Source organism: Eleginops maclovinus, chromosome 4 (genome assembly GCF_036324505.1).
Source record: "Eleginops maclovinus isolate JMC-PN-2008 ecotype Puerto Natales chromosome 4, JC_Emac_rtc_rv5, whole genome shotgun sequence".
Taxonomy (NCBI): domain Eukaryota; kingdom Metazoa; phylum Chordata; class Actinopteri; order Perciformes; family Eleginopidae; genus Eleginops; species Eleginops maclovinus.
The window spans coordinates 31,300,771-31,312,153 of record NC_086352.1 but is presented as its reverse complement, the minus strand read 5'-3'; the positions used below and the strand labels follow the sequence as shown (position 1 = coordinate 31,312,153).

Below are 11,383 nucleotides of genomic sequence, written 5' to 3'. Positions count from 1 at the left end.
AGGATGGAGAACTAAAGCTGAACATATTTCATACACATGTCAACAACCAGTGTACGGTGGTTAAGAGGAGGGACCTTAATGTTTAATGCATGCCAGACCATACAGTGCAATTTGAGAATGGAAACATGTGTTCAGCTGCATGGATAACTTCACAATAAACTGACACGTATTGCAGACTGTGGCAGCGGGCTGTGGTTAGGGCGCTGGCTGCTGGAGTGGTGGGAGTGGCTCAGCCGGAGGCCAGGAAGCTGATCGGAATCAGGTAATGAGGAACTGATTAAAAGCATGGTGGTAACCTGGTTCCTTTCCTTTGCAGTAGACTGGGTCCTGAGTGAGGCCTGTCTCCCCTCCCACGCCAGATGAGAGCGACTGATTCGGTGCTTCATTTGAGTTGCCCGTTTGACAATAAAGATTTCAGTTTGTTACACCTTGCCCATCGGTCCTTCCATCATTTTGTACCCCGGTGTGAGCCCGATAGCTCACACAGACTTTTATTCGTCCGTCACGCCCAATGAAATCAGACATTTATTTTCTTTAATAGTATTAAAATGTGTTATTGCAAAGTTAGAGAGAGACACACAATTTGCAAATGTGCCTGTTATAGAAACACATTTTTTGCATAACTGGGAGTAAAATACAACATGTAAAAACTTGAGGATGCATCGCTTGCTTTTAAATTCAAACAGCGTGTCTCACTTGATGTTTATTTAAATGTTCTACTCCCCTCTATTTAGGATAGTAGTGAAGTTCAGCCATAAACCAAGTGATGTTCCATTTATTGACCAATGTATTGTTCAGGATAACTAGCTTCCAAACAACAACTTTTGCTTAATGTATAAGTATACATTCTTTCAACTATTCAAAGTAAACCCATATTGGGTGGTGACTGAGGCAAGTGACACAATGGGAATGCCTCGGCTTGGTTTGTTGCTCCCTATTTTTATTTTTAGAATATCATTTACATGTTGTTCTTTTCACCTCCAATGAAAGTTAAACAAGGTAGGCAGGTTCTCACTTGCTTTTGTCGTGTTGTCACATCAGCTGTACTCTTAATAGTCCTCAGGCAGAATCATTTCTACACGGAATCCGCAACATGAAAAGGTAGGCTTTCTTTTGATTCTCTTTAGGTACCCTTACCTTAACAACCAGCATTCCTTAGTAATGCTGATAAAAGACAGAGGGATTTTTGACTGGTTGTTTTTCTAAATGAATCATCTTCTCTTCACAGGATGGAGAGTTGGCTTCACTGTTGGCTGGTCTTGTCTTTGGTGTCTCAAAACGTTACCTGGCAGAATCCGGGTTGCAATAAGGGTTCAGGTCAGGGTTTAGATCAAGATCAAATGTATACACAGGCAATGGAGGGAGGGTAACCATTTTTTTTGCATGATCCTAAAAACACCACATGGTGTGTTAATAACGTGATGAACAACAGACCCAAAGTCGAACATAATCGGTAATCATTTTAATTTCATTTACAGGAAAACCTTTATTATTAGCATCTGTGTCTAGTTATAAATAATAAATCAAATGTTCCAGCAGATACAATTTAAGAGATGCAATTGTAGATTACACTGATTTACATATTTATATTACTTTGTCCTTTAATTTCCAGAAAAGCGATTAAGAACATTGCGCAGGTTCTCGAGGACACAGAGGTGACTGGGTCTACATTCCTGTCTTTCAACAACTCGGTGGCCTTCCTGCACAAACCAAAGGGCCCATTCAACGGCATTGAGCTTTATGCTAGTGATAATGAGGTAAGGATGGTAGGAGCATGGCATGGTAGGCAAATCATCTATATCTGAAGAAATACAACTACTGAATGGGTAGCCATGATATTTTCAACAGCCTTTCAGTAGGATGTTTTCTTTCCAGCTTTCTGCCCCTTTTCCTTATTGCTTTTGGTGAAATAACTTCAGGACTATTTGATCAATTGGCCTAACATTTGGCCAGATGGTTTCAAGATAAGGTATCCTTGTGACTTTGATGATGCGATGCCTTTTTTTCAATAATGCTACCATGAGGTTGACATGTTTTGAGTAGAATTTTTCAAAAACTGCTGGATTGATTGGCATCGAATTTGGGGCACACATACATGTTCCCTTGATGGAACTGTTATCACTTCTGTGATCCCTGACTTTTCCTCTTTCACTTTTCCTTTACATTGCTACTACCATAAGCCCTATTCAGGAAATGTTAGCATTGAACACAAACATAAAATCATGAGCATCCTGCTTCACTTTAGCAAGTCATCAATGACACAGTGGTGCCATAAATAGTTCTTAAACCAGTAAATTACTTCCAGTTCCTACAACTTTTTCCTCAAGGTTTTTTGAAAGTTTTTTTTCGCTAAAAGCATGAAATACGGTGTGCGGTTAAAACAAGCCTAATGTTTTTCAAGTTTTACTCTACAAGATAAAGTATGTTATTAATTACCCAACCTGAGAATGTCTGAAGCTGTATGTATTATAAAAACAGCGGTTGCTAAAGAGTGACTAAATTGGCATCAATCAAGGTGACACATGTCCTTCTTCTTGCTTAGGGCTGGTAAAGCGCAGCTATGCGACTGTGATGAAGTTCGTTTATAGCCTAGCGATAGCTTTCGATATTTGTCGCTTGCATTAACGCTTCAAAATTCACAAAGTGCCTTTACTATGTGTAGATTATCCTGCTTAACAAACATGTTAAGCAGGATAATGGGAAAATCCTATTGCTTTTGTTGAGGTTCCCCTTTTGGATTCTTAATGGAGGGTCAGCCAACAAAAATACGTAATTCCTGTACCAGTCTATTCAGAGAATATTTGCATGCCAACATCAGCATTTGGCTCAATGCCCGGAAATGTTTAAGTACAATCTCATTGAGTTGCTAGAGGTTTTAGAGGCTCTTGCTCTTAGTCCTATTTAATAAAACGAACAACCTACTCTTAGTCTTAACATCTCTGGTCACTTTTGTAGTCGTAAAACCCTCAATTCATAACAAGTGGTTCTGTTAGTTGGGTAGTTAATTAATCCGTGAAACCTCTCAGAGGTCCAAATGTAAATATAAATGTGATTTATTATTATTACCTGTGAGAGTTTCGTTATTACGTAACAGGTATTGAAAGGAATGTTTCTGTTCTACACTCTGTGCCTCTGATATAGGTAAAGTCAAGCGTCTGTCAACAATGGCAAAGTGAGGGTTTGACTGCCGAGAGAGCTCGTTGCTGGATCAGAAAAAAACATCGTTTTCCACATGCTCACCTGGCCTGAAGCAAACTGGGTCAGAGACTTTACTTTTATGTGTAATTCTCTAATAAAAAATCTGAATAAATGAAGTCCAAATGTATGCATTCATTTTATATTGTCTTGACATATGTTTCTACATTCAGGTTATTTTAGCCCATTGTAGATTTGTTTGTACAATGTCTCTTGGTGAACTGGGCAACACAATTCCATCGATCACATTCTAAAGTCCAAGTTTAAGCCATATATCTAATTAAGTGATGTGTTTTGTTGTTTATATAAACCCCAACAACTCCACAGCCTCTCCCTGTTTCAACTATTACAACAATTCAACATTGTACATTTCAGACATGTTCACAATTGTTTCATGCTTATAAGATTTTGCTTTTATTTAGGTTGTGCAATGGCTGCATTCTGGACAGCCATTGATAGTATGTCATTATTCATTTACAGTGACTGCATGTTATAGTGAACATGTCCTTGTCTTAATTGGGGAAACGTTTTTTAGTGATGTTATTTCACTTGCTAGCAGGAGAAATTTTGAAAACAAGTGTTCTCCTTGATGTTCAAATGGTTTACTTCAAATACATGTAATGTGGTAAATGAAAAACAATCCACCTATGATATTGATTTTGTAACCCGTAAGAGCTTCCTTAAACCTGCGGCATCATTGAGGAATTAGAGTGGGTGTGGCTCATATTGTGAGTTGTCTCCATTCGTTGCTGGCATGTGACCATTTTACAAACTAAATTATCTAATATATTCCAATATATATTGTTAGATGTTAGATGGGCACTTTGTTGTTATTTTTTTTTTTATTCCTGTCCCTTCGTTTTCGAAATAAGATAATATGGCATACGCAAAAGACAACCTGGTTATTTGTAGAATTCCTTTTTGAAGTAAATTGACTACAGTTGTTTTTCTTTATTATTCTTTTTTTTTTCTGGTTCGCTGCCAAAAAGTTTCTCATGGTCACCTTTTTGTAAAAATGTTCATCAACACACATGCCTCCTTCACAAAGAGGAATAGATTTTTGTACACCACGACTGATCATTTGAAGCAATGTGACTTTTCCTTAAAACACAGGAAAGATCGTTCAGTAAAAGGAGCACAATTTCCAAAATTATTGTTGTGCCTTATCGGTTCAATTATTGATTGTTTGTTGTACTATAGTCCATAATTGGAGCTGAATTATATGAGAGCAGACTGGTTGGCCTGAGTGTGCGGTGCAAGAGTATTTCTGGACTTCAGGAGCGTGTCAACATCACATTGGCTTTTACTGTGAATGTAACTACAACTTCTCCTCATAACTCATTTACTTATGTACATTTTAATATTTTTGCCCAATGAAAGTAAGTTAAAACATCCTCACGAATATACAATATTGTAAACATTTTACTGTGCTGTGTCACAGGATACCCAAACGCCCAGCTGTGTGTTCTTGAACTATTTAACAAACAGTAAGTATGAAACACAAAGACACTTTTTTTTGGTGTTATAAATATTTCAACTACCGACAAAACTAACAAAGTGGGCTGTAATTCACATGTGTAAGGATCACTCTTATAGTGGATCTGTCTGTCTACGTTTGTTTGACCTGGCAGACTTTAGCACTGATGGCTGTCTGACCCTGTGGGAACCTGGTCAGAGTAACATTACCTGCTCCTGTAACCACCTCACACACTTTGGCGTGCTCATGGTAGGCTTGATCATCATGCAAAGTAGTCAGTATACTGTACATGTAAATATAGCCAAAATACAGGATGTTTTGCATCGCTGCCTGCTGTAGTTTCATTACAAGAAACAACAGAAGCAGTTTTCAACATTTTGGCAGGTCTTTCCATGTCCGTGGACTGATTTTGTCACAGTTATAATATCAAAGCTCTGCAAAACGCAGTTATGAAACTCTACAAGTGTGTAATAGAGTGGTGCAGTGATGATAGCTCTAGTTAATTCTTTATAGTTTTAGCTGTCAATATTTCCCATTGAAACCAAACCAAAAAGCAGTAGGGTTGTGCAGTGATGACCTGTTGAAGGTAAGCTTCACAAGGGCTCCTTCGTCGAATAGCAGTATGATTTTTTTGTTTTTTTTCACCAGCTTTGCTATATTGCATAACATAAGATCTGTGGCAAACACATGATACTTACACATTTGGTTCCACATAATAACATCACTTTTATGATAGTTGAGGAATAAATAAAATCTCCCAGAAGTAAAAATCTGAGTTAAGGCTATTAACGAAATACATCATAATTGCATTGTTGGCAACCGCCTTATTTAGGACACCTTGAAGCTTAAGACATTCACTAGTGGGGTGTAAACTGACATACTTTATGTCGTAGAACAAAACTTTAAAATCTTGTAGGCTTCTATTTACAACAGTCCTCATTTTAAGAATGTAATTTTAAAAACATGGAGTTTGAGGAGAGGGCGCTTAGAAGAGCTAAAATGCTAACTTTCAAGGTTTAGGACTCATTCCTGCACCACATTTTTAGTGATCAAAATGATGGTATTTAATACTAAGGCTGGTTAGAATGGAGCTTGTTTTATTGACTCTGCTGTTTTAATTATTATTGTACAAGAATGTCTTAGCTGAATTTTAAAACCAAATTGCCTGTGAAAACAAAATGATGTTGTCCTTTCTCCTCAGGTGTCTGCACTCCTCTCACAAACAGACCTGCAGATTCTGACATACATCACTCTGATTAGTTGTTTATTTATTTATAACTTACTTTTAAATGGGTGTGCTTTTCTCCCTCCTTTCTCATCATATTGTTTCACTTTTTCTCACAATAAATGTCATGAAATCTTCAAATAAGTTGAACACTTAACACAGATCAATTCTCCTCCAGAAAGGTCCGAGCAGATATCTCCATGAAGGTCCACATCAACCTGGCCATTGCCTTGATCCTCCTCAACGTGCACTTCCTCCCCAGCCAGACGGTGGCAGCGCAGTACTCCAAGGAGCTCTGCTTCTACATTTCCGTCTCTCTTCACTACTCCCTGCTGGCCACTTTCAGCTGGATGGCCCTGGACGGCTTCTTCAACATTTCTATCAGGAAATACTTGCTAAAGCTCAGCGTGGTGGGATGGGGTGAGTAGAGTCGCAAAGGCCAGGTATCAACAGGTGGCCAGCATCAGCCAACAACATTTTGATTGGTTAAATCCTTAATCAGTGGGGGAATAAGTTCTCAGATATATTCCTTGAGGAGAAGTAGCCATAGTATAATCTATAAATACTATATATATATATATATATATATATATATATATATATTAAATGAACCAAAACAAAAACAAGATAGGAAAGGATAAATACAGCAGACTAAGAATAGAATCCCGGACTAAGACTAAAGACATGAAATCAGTCAATAAATATATATATATATATAAGTACAAACAATCAAACTGCACACAAAATATCAAAAATAAAAGTACTAATTTTGCACAGGTCCCATTTCAGAATATGTACTGTATATATAATTTGGGGCTAAATGGTTGCTGCCAGCTTGTGAATGTGACAACGGGATCAATACGTTTGTTATTGGACATCATACTTTACCTTCCAAGGTGTATATACATTTTTTTCTTTAATTATATAATACAAAAAAACACGTTTAAACTTTATTTAATTTTTTCATTGCACACTTTTACTTTAACCTCTAAGGTTTAGTTATTGCTGCCAGCTAGTGAATTACCTCACAGGATCAATACATTTTAAAACATTTTTTTTTAACAATCTGTTTATTGTGATTTTTCAATTAAAACAAATATACAATACAGTAAAATTTGGTAAATATAAGTGACAGATTAACAGTGCAAGTTAAATGAACCAAAACAAAAACAAGATAGGAAAGGATAAATACAGCAGACTAAGAATAGAATCCCGGACTAAGACTAAAGACATGAAATCAGTCAATAAATAAATCGAGAAATAATAAATAAATCCAAAAAATAATAATAAAATAGTAAAAATACAATAAAATAATAAATAAATAAACATTGTGTATAATATAAACATAAACATAAATCACTGTTGGTCAGTCAGTTGCCTGGCAGATATCTGGCATGTCCAGCCCCGGCACATATTCAACGAATGGGTCCCAAATCTTATAACATTTCCTCAGGGAGACCCTCATTATGCATCTGATCCTCTCCAGCTTTTATCCACAAGGTATGCGAGGGATGAATTGAAGATTTCCACCTGAGCAATATCAAGCGTCTGGCTAATAAAGTAACAAAGGCCATATATAGGTTGTCTCCAGGGAAGAGAGTGGCAGTGTGGGTGGAGCAACACCAAGCAGTGCAGTCATAGCATTAGGATCAATCAGTTTTCCAGTGACTTCCGACAGTGTTATAAAGATTTTGATCCAATAAGAATGTAAAGCCGGGCAAGACCAGAACATGTGTGCATGGCTTGCTGGTGCTTGGCGACACCTGTCACAAATTGGCTCTACATCATTATAGATGCTAGAGAGCCAGACCTTTGTGAAGTGTGTGCGATGCACAATTTTGCACTGGATCAGTCCATGTTTCGCACAGATAGAAGATTGGTGTACTTTAGCAAGGACCTTCACCCAAAGATCCTCAGGGATCTCCTCACCAAGATCTACTTCCCAGAGAGTTTTAATGGAGTGTAAGGTGACTAGACGAAGGGAACAAATCTGAGCATAGATATGAGTCATCAATCCCTTCAGATCGGGTACTGGTTTAAGGAATGCGTCTAATGACGAATCAGTGAAGAGGTTAGGAAACTGAGGAAATCTATTGCTGACAAAACTGCGAATCTGTAGGTACCGAAAGAAATGCTGCCTAGGTAGAGCAAACTTCTCAGATAGCTGCTGGAAGGACGCTAATGTGTTGTCAGTATACAGGTCTTTGAAAGAGTTGATGCCTTGGTTGGACCAGATAGTAAATGAACCGTCTACTAAGGATGGAGGGAAAACAGGGTTTGCAGTTATAGGGGCTAACGTAGAGTATGTTTGGAGACCAAAGCAGGGTTTGAACTGACTCCAGATTCTCAAGGAGGATTTGACAATTACATTTTTAGTGTAAACAGAGGGGGGGCGGGAGTTCCGGTTATGACGTCAACGTGAGAAGTCGCAGTACCCATGTTCTCCGGTGAAATATTTGGATAAAAGATAAGTAAACCCACTCATTTGAAAGTGAAAGCAGTTTAAGCTAATTGTCCGAAGTATATGACATACTATATAGTTAGAAATACTGAGAATGCCGTCGAGTAAACCCGGTAAAGTTAAAGGAAAGAAGGTAGAGGCTGAGTCTGAGTCTGAATTAGCACAAGGAGAAACGGAAACCTCTCATGCTACGGAAGGGATATTAGCAGCTTTTCAGGCTCTTAGGCAAGACTTTTCTGCCCAACTCCAAGAAGTTATATCGTCAAACCGTGGCATTAAAGAAGTCATTGACTCCTTCTCCGAAAGACTGGGAGGTGCAGAATCACGTATAAGCTCTGCGGAGGACCGACTGAGCGACTTGGATAAGCTAACAGCAACCACCAATAAACAGGTGCTAGCACTCACCAAGTCGGTGGAATCCATGGAAAACCGTCAGCATCGCTTCAATTTGAGACTGGTGGGCTTGCCGGAAAAAAACGAGAAAGGTGACTAGTGTCGTTTCTCAACCAGTGGTTGCCCGAAATCCTTGGTCCAGAAGATTTTGTGAATCCTCCATCTATTGACCAAGCCTTCAGACTCCCAAGAGCAGCAGCCTCCGCCAACAACAATCCGAACCGAACACCGGCTCCTCGGGCTATCATCATGAAGTTTTGCTGGTTGAACGACAGAGACCGGGTGATGAAGGCAGCTCGCAAGAAGAAAGCTGTAAAATTCGAAGGGACCCGACTGATGTTTTTCCCGACCTTTCAGCAGAGATCCAGCAACGGAGGAGATTGTTCGATGGAGTGAAATCCCCACTACACAGCCTTCAGATCGAGTTTGGTTTACAATTCCCGGCTAAAATGAGAATCTTCCATAATGGTAAAACCATAGACTGTATATATATACAGTCTATGGGTAAAACGCTCAATTTTTCCAACCCAGCCGATGCAGAGGCATTCGTCCAAAAGATCGAAGCAGAACGGTCCCAGACTGAATGTAACGTGGACTGAGTGAGTCTTGCTAGCTTAGCACTTGGATCCATTCCAAAAAATGATTCCAACTATCTTAATGAATAATTTCGGCCATGTCTTAGATTGGTAAACATTGCTGTTTCATCCTAAAATGCGGTCATTTAGTTTGGTTATGATGCAATGGGCCAGTAGGCTATAGGGTTTTTTCACATATTTAATTCGGCCGGACATGGGTTTACTTTTTTATTGATCAATGTTTTATATCTGCTCCGTTATTGAGAAACGGCGTAGGTGTTCCGGTCCTTCAATTATGTGCATAAGGGTGAAAGGGGTCTGTGCAATTAGGGGGCACAGGGTTTTAGGAGAGCTCTCTCGCTGTTCTCGAGAGTTTCTTGTTTTCTTTTCTCTTTATTATCTTCTGTGTTTTGATGATGCACTGTTTTACTTTGCTCAGAGGGATGCTGATATAATAACTTTATGTAATATTGCTAAGGCTATGTTATGAGCAATGCTCCTTTTCTCATTATTACTTCATGGAATGTTAGGGGTATGAGAAAATTAGTTAAAATTAAGCAAATACTCTCCAGACTTAAACACCTTCAAGCTAACGTTATTTTTCTACAAGAAACTCATTTACAGTTAGACGAGATTATACGTGTAAGGAAGAGATGGCCAGGGCAAGTTCTTGCCTCAAGTTACTCTTCACAGGCTAGAGGAGTAATAACCCTTATCCATAAATCAGTCCCTTTTAGGATTCACAAATATATTCAAGACCCTTCAGGTAGATATGTGGTGGTCAATGGACATTATTGAACCAAGAAATTACTTTTGCAAACATGTATGGGCCCAATACTGACGCTGCCACATTCTTTAATAATCTCTTTCTGGTGGTTTCCTCCTTCAGAGGTGAAATAATAATGGGGGGAGATTTTAATTGTGCCCCTAATCTACTTTTAGACCGGTCTACCAGAAATGACACCTCCCATTCTAATTCCCGCAGGGCGATAAATCCCTTTGTGTCAGAACTGCACCTATGTGATATCTGGAGAATCAAAAATCCCAATACTTGAGAATACTCTTACCACTCCAACACACACCAAACACAGTCCCGCATAGACTATTTCTTGATTTCTAAATCCCTCACAGCTAATATACTGGATTGTGGTTATAAAGGCATTGTTATCTCAGATCATGCCCTATTATTTTTGCACTATTGCTTAAGATTCTATATGCGGGGGCAGACTGTGTGAAGACTTAGCCCAAAATGGCTCCCAAATCAGGACTTTTTAAAGTTTGTAGAGACAAATATTGAGGTATTCTTTGCTATTAATAAGAATGAAACATCTGCCTCTACTAGATGGGAAGCCATTAAAGCTTATATTAGAGGTCAGATGATTTCATATACAAGTAGCAAGGCCATTCAGATGCATCTACTCTTTACTGAACATGAGTGAGATCTTAAAGATATGGAAAGGGAGCTCTCAGTGAATAATTTACCAGAGAATATACAGAGGCTCTCCAAATTAAGGGCAAAATAAAACGAGTAATTAAACAGTATCACTAGGTTAAAACAGACATACTCTAAGCAGGGAGAATCTGCTGGAAAATGATTAGCATGGCGCATTAAAACCCTACAGAATGAAAGGGCTATTACAGAGATTGAAACTGAAGGGGGGACAAAAACAAACCCAATCAAAATTAATAAAGCTTTTCAAAATTATTATATGAACCTTTATACATTAGAGACTCCATATACTAATGACCTCCATTCCTTTCTACACCAGCTTACCATTCCAGTGCTAAAAAAGGGGATAAAGGAGGAGTTGGACTCCCCTATTACAATGGATGAATTGTTTGATGCACTGTCCTGCATGAACGGTGGGAAAGCATCTGGTCCTGATGGATTACCTATAGATATTTACAAGCGCTTTAAGGAGATACTTGTACCACCGCTCTTTGATATGTTGGCCGAATCAATTAAAGCAGAGCACATACCACCCTCCTTATGCAATGCATTAATAACACTGATTTTAAAACCGGATAAATCCCACTCAAAGTGTGGATCTTATCGT

The 11,383-nt window shown here is 38.6% G+C and overlaps 1 long non-coding RNA gene across 2 annotated transcripts; it reads left to right on the top strand.

The window, feature by feature from the left end:
• The first annotated feature begins 1,028 nt into the window (after nucleotides 1-1,028).
• LOC134863290 (uncharacterized) lies at nucleotides 1,029-3,314 on the top strand. 2 transcript variants are annotated; one of them, XR_010165646.1, is made up of 4 exons: nucleotides 1,029-1,101; nucleotides 1,229-1,317; nucleotides 1,613-1,757; nucleotides 3,142-3,314. It is a non-coding gene; the product is annotated as an uncharacterized LOC134863290 (long non-coding RNA). The 2 variants fall into 2 exon arrangements; XR_010165645.1 differs by having other exon boundaries at nucleotides 1,229-1,453.
• Nucleotides 3,315-11,383: the final 8,069 nt, after the last annotated feature.